Raw genomic sequence first — 6,149 nt, 5'->3', positions numbered from 1 at the left:
ACTCCAAGAATGGTCTTAGTGTATCACAGAGTGGGTATACGGTTATGTGAATTCAGTACCCGTTCAAGGTCCCTGCCAGCACCTGCGAGTCTCCTGAGTGGGATCAAATACACATTTCACTTCAACAATATCAAGCTCCCAGCACTCTGTTAGAGTTTCTCCTTACAAAAATTTGAATTAGTAACATAATACAGAAAATTCAATAATAAACTTATTTGTGGAATTGCAGGTTGCTATTATAGCTAATCACTGAAAAACAACCCCAACAATTTGACATCAAGATACATCATTAAAAAAGATCTCTCTAAATGCAGAAGAAGAATGTTATCTGCTTTTTGGGATGAAAGCTGTAAGATGGAAGAAGCAACATGGATATCTGTTTACTGCCCATTTGCAATAACTGAAAAGCCATTTTTAAGCTACAAAATGCCACTGCTGTGAAGCTGGGTAGTGCTTTCCTTGCACCATAAGTGGGGTGAATTACGAGCTGGTGAGGTTATTTCCATGCAGAAATAGCTCATGGGCAGGGGTGGGGAAAGGGGACACAAAGTTTCCTGTAATTTCCTGTCAATTTCAGTAGTTAGAAGAGGCCTAGTTAAGAAGCAAAGTTACTGAACATAATTGGTGCTGTGTTACCTCAACCCAGGACAGGAGGGAAGCCAGGGTGAGGCTCCAGAGGAAGAGGATGGACAGCAGATGCAGAGGAGACTCACTTTTACTGGTGTGCAGGACTAAAGCAGTTGTATGCAGGCTGGGGAATAACTGTTTGGGTGCTGACGTGCCCATCACAGCACCCCAACACTTAATGGCCTTTTATCTGTTTTTCCTCAGGATATCTCCCATGGGAGTGTGATGCTGTTATCCTTATTTTACGAATGAGCAGCAGAGGCAAGAGGTTTTGCCTGAGTGGTTGGGCTGCTCCCCATCACTCCCTCCATGGCCACTTCGGTGCAGGCCTGCTGTGGGATAGCTGGTGTGGTGTCCTCCCACTGCCAGAAAGAGGTCGAGGAGATGAGGAGGACTGAGAACATGACCTGATGGACACAGCAACCCTCAAAGATTCTGGAGCATACAGCCAACATTTGGGGATTGAGTAGGACTACAGTTCTTCTTAGGTGTTGAGCCACCCTGTGCCGCTGGGAGATCTCTAGGACCATCAAGCGGGTGATGTGAGTCTTGTAGTGCTTGGCCTGAGCTGTGATTATGTCCAGATTTACACCAGTTTCTTCCTTTTTTTACTTTGATCTGGTTTTCCAAAACATTCCTTGTTGACCGAGCTCCCCTGTTCGTTTCAGTCTCAGTTGTGGCTCATCGTTTGTGAGCCAGCTGAGGAGCTGGAGGTCACACAAATCCTTGAGGGTGCACTGGAGAAAGCAGTGGAGATAGTTTTCTGGTGGATTTGGTAGGTTCATGCTAACGCAATGGGTGAAAAGAACAATAGTTGCAGAGCTATTGTGCGTTCTTTATCTGAGACAATGGTGAAAAATGTAGAATTTGAGAAAATACAGCTATTTTAGCATTTATCTTAAAATAGTGGTGGAATTAATGAGCCCATATAAAGGTATAAAAAATACAGCCCAAACACATCTACTATACACCCCTGAAGGATTTTTTAATTATAGTGAAAGCAGTGTTCCGATACCTTTAATTTCTGCAGCTAACAGGCTATTTTATGTTCCGAATAAATAAATCAAAACTGGAACAGTGTTGCGCAGAGGCGAGAGCTCAGATTTTACAGCAGCAGCCCGAGCTGAGAGGCATGATTGCAGATACCCTGCATCTGCAGAGCTAAACACAGCTCAGAGCCTCGGAAAATTTAAGGATGTTGTTTTTATTGTGAATCATTCTTTTGTTTAGCCTTTGAAGTGAACATTACTCCAGCGAAAAAGCAGGCATTTGTCAAAAAAGGTGTCTGATTTTCAGCAGTAGCTGTGCAGTCCTGTGCTGTGCGTTTCATTTTTGTACTGAGGGTTTATAGTAACTGCTTTGGTTGGACATGCCTGGAATATATGATCAAACTGTTTGCAGTCCCATTTTAGATGTATTTTGCGTCATTCTTTTGTCTCTCTCACTCATCTGGTCATTTGGAAAGCTTTCATTCGCACATTTACAAGTAATTTAAGTTTTTTTTCCTTGTCCATGAGCTCCCGAAAACAGATTTGATTATTGCTGCTTGCATTTGATTTAGGCTATGATTATAACAAGAGCACTTCCAAACATCCAAAATTCATGAATTCAGCTATTCCCAACCCCAAATGATAAAATGTTAAATACAATAAATGTGGGAGTCTTCATTTTCCTTCTGGCTTTTGAATCTTACGGATGAAATCAGCCCATATTTTCTACCTTTTCTGTATAGCCAGGAGAGTTAATGGCTTTCTATCCCCCAGACCAATTTTTCCTCAGTTTTTCAAGCACAAATGCACATGGTAAAGAACAGGCCAGTCAAAAAGTTGCTAAAAATCTTTGTGAACCATCTGTAATCTCCAAGTACTGCAGGAAAATAACCCTGTAAAAACTGTTACTAAATAACAGCAGATTAGAGGCTGTGTAAAAATATACATGTCCCAAAGCCAAACACACTAAACTCACTGTTTGGGCACAGAAATTTTTGGCATCTTTACTGAAAAGCAGCTTTGCTACACCAAAAAAAGAAAGAGAAAAAAAGGAAACTCATTTCCCTATTGGATTCTTTCCTGCCTGTTGGAAAATTATATGAGGATGTGCCTTGCAGGTGTTACAGCTACAGCTTCGGTAAATTAAACAAACTATTGGGTTAAAGCAAATTCATTCTGCAAAAACAGGAACTGCGGTGGTTTCTGTTTCTGTCTCACAAACCCAAAATGGGAGCACAAAAAATATTGTCTCAGAAATCCAAAATGGGAGCACAACATATTCTCACATGAAAGCTTGGAAATGCTGCATCCCACTGAAAGATGCGAGTGTGGTGTCGGGCTGGAGGATGATATGAGGACGGGCGGGGGGGGGACGGGACGACAGGACACGAAATACCCCAATTTTTTCTTGCTGCTCCAAGCTGACTTCTAATATGAACATAATTTACGGGGACTAAAGATGAGCTTTAAAACAGACAGGCTGTTGAATCCTGAGACATTTCCACCCACTCTGTTTTCACTGCATAAATCAAAGCCTGCCTTTGTTCGGCAGCGTTATTGTAGCAACGTCTAGGAGTTCAGAGCAGTGATTGAGATGTCTTTGAGCTAGCCGCCCTGCAAAAAATAAAGAGTAAAATCCTCCAGAGGGGAAAGTTCATGTGCGGTGTGCCTGGTTTGATGGGCACCATCCAGTGCTACCGGCATGGCTGGAGCCCCCATCATACCAAAACAAAACCAGTCCATCTGCAGTTTGAGTGAGGGAGGGACCAGGCAAAAACCAGCACGTTTACCAGCAAGTTAAAGTGGCTATACATAATCTGTAGATAAAAAAATATATGGGAAATAGTGTGTGTCTATGTACAGCACAGAATAACACTAAAATGAGGGATGTTTGCAAAATATGAAGCAAGACTGTTGGTTTGCAACTGGCTGATTGGACAGCCGGCACTTCTCAGGGAGCATTGCAGCAGTGTCAAGTTTTTTGTGGAGAAGGCAAAGTGTCAGCCATGCAGTTACAATGGGGGACCGTTGCTCCCTTCCTTCTCGAAGAGAAGAGGCTGCCTGGGGAAAAGGTGAAGGTGTTGGAGAGAGAAAAGTGAAAAAACAGTAAGGAAGGTCAGCATCACTGCAGGACCAATGGCCAGGCTCAGTGCTGCGAGGAAGGCATTGCAGGGAGAGCATCTGAGACTGTCTGCACTGCAAGGGGTGCGGTGGCTCCTTGGGGCTCCTCCTGCCACGCTGGAGGGGCAGGTTTATCTGGTCTGTCTCTGAGGGAAGGACCTACGCTGGCCTGCAAAGCTGCATGGAGACAGCACGTCCTGGCCATGCACTTAAGCATGTGGGTGATGGACAAGGCAGTGTCGTTCTTGGTCACGCCCCAACAATGTGCTCTGCAGGTCTGTGGGCTGGTATGGAGCCTCCACCTCCATCCAAAGTCCTCACAGCAGAGGTGCCTCCTCTGTAGCTGCTGGGACAGTGCCTTCTTACCCTCCCAACCCTTTGTACCTGCTTTCCTCCCACCCTCCCAGGCCTTTTCTCACTATTTTTCATACACCTGAACTCCCACTTTTCCCTCCTGTCTTCTCCTAACTCTCCATTCCCCTGGGCTTACTGAGCATCTCTTGAAGTATAAACCAAGGAGTTGTCTTTCCTGCCCAGGTTGACAGCCTCATTTCTACCCCCCTTGAAAACCATGAAACAGCAGCGGTTGAGGAGAAACTGGTAATGGAAGAGCATAAGGATGGTATACAAAATAGCGACCCATATAAAGTAGCTGTTTGTTTTTGCTCAGTCATCATAACAAGAGAAGGGGAGATCTAATGACACTTTCCTACAGAGTTTATGATCACAGGATATCACCGAGGACAAAAGCTTGGGAGATGAGAGTTTACTGATCCCATAGCAACATAGGCAGAAATGATATGCACAGTTACACCCTATAGGGATAAGGATTAAGACTAGTGACCTTCTTAGCTGAGCGTATACGTCCAGTTAGGTGACAGCCAAGCAAAAGTATTCTCTCTGTATGCAACAAATGCCATTCTTCCCACTATGAAATAGCCAGCGTTGCCTTCTGGAGCACCTCATTTTGGTTGTTCATCTAAGCAAGATACCCAAGCACCCCTTATGCTGCACTGGCATGATACCTTCTTGTTCTGGCCCACCTCGGTCTTCAGAGGAAAACTTTGTCAACAAGTCTGTATTTCTTCAAACAGATTAATTACTCTGACATATCTGTAACATCACCCAGAGTCATCTTTCTCTCAATAGCCTACAAGATGTGTATCTCTGGCTGAACCCAAGATGAAAGCCTTCTGTAAAACAGAACGAGAAACAAACTATAGCACAGCCAACAGAAATGAGCTTAGGCTTCTGAAATATTTATGAATAGCTAAACAAATGAGTGCAAGAAAGTATTTTCTTTGCAAGTACAAGTAACCCAGGAACTGTAAGATGAATTACATGATGAACTATGACAGTTAGTATATTTGTAGTATCCATTCTTGTGTTGTAGCTAAATTAATTGAGGTTGCTGTATGGTATGAGCAGGGGTCTCGGGAATTAACCTAATCGTTCAGATGTGACCTCTCTCTCTAATGCTCAGAAATTAGCAATATATCATTTGTTCTTTTAAGATATGCGGTATCTTCATCTCTGCCCAGTGCTTACAAAAGCAGTTGTAATTGTGCAAAATAAGCAAAAGGGATGGAAAACACTAATCAGATCAGAACTGAGGTGGCATCACTTGACTCTAAGGAGACTTTGGTGTAGCTGAAGAGCTAAAAGCCTTTTCTCTTCTCCTTTTCTTTCCTCCTTCCTAAAATTCGTCAGCTTCTCAGACCTGCCAGCACAACTGCATGTACTAGCTAGCTCTCAAAATGACATGCACTAGAAAAGCTGTAGTGCTAAAAGTCACCCACCCAGATCCTCTTGCTGGGAGCAGATCAATGTGCTGGAAGATCTGAGGATGAACAGCCACCCCACAGCTGCAGCCCGGGTACTGTGCCTCATCTTTTGGAGGCACAGACGTTCCTCTGCAGCTCTGCGTGGTGCAGGGTCTGGCGCAGGGTCCAGCCCGTGTCTCTGGGAGTGCATATGCCCTGTGCAGGCACAGCCACACCACTGGGAGGTGGCTGGATGCAGTTAGGTAGCAAACCCACACTGGTCTGGGAGTATCAGCTGGTGACAGCCAGGAGGGAGGACAGGGAATATCAGGTGTATGAAAAAAGAGCTTTCCCAAAAGGCCTGCTCATTAGAAGGGCTCTTGGAGCAGTGCTCTGAGAAACCCAGACTGACACAGGAGTTCAGGTGTTCACCTGTGTCAAGACAGTGTGTGGAGGGAAGAGTTGCTAGATGGTGAGCATCAGGCGCAAGGTAAGTGTGAGTGTGTGTGTGTGTGTGTGTGTGGCTGGAGGTGGGCACCACTCATGGTCCCCGAGTGCCACATGCCCAAGCCCAGCCCCACGTGCGGGCTCGGTGTGGGACGCCGAGAGACCCCACCAGCCCTTGCCTGGACAAACCTCTTCATGGTGG

This window comes from Charadrius vociferus, unplaced genomic scaffold, assembly GCF_000708025.1.
Source record: "Charadrius vociferus isolate BGI_N301 unplaced genomic scaffold, ASM70802v2 scaffold306, whole genome shotgun sequence".
NCBI classification, from domain to species: domain Eukaryota; kingdom Metazoa; phylum Chordata; class Aves; order Charadriiformes; family Charadriidae; genus Charadrius; species Charadrius vociferus.
Note: the sequence above shows the minus strand (reverse complement) of the source record.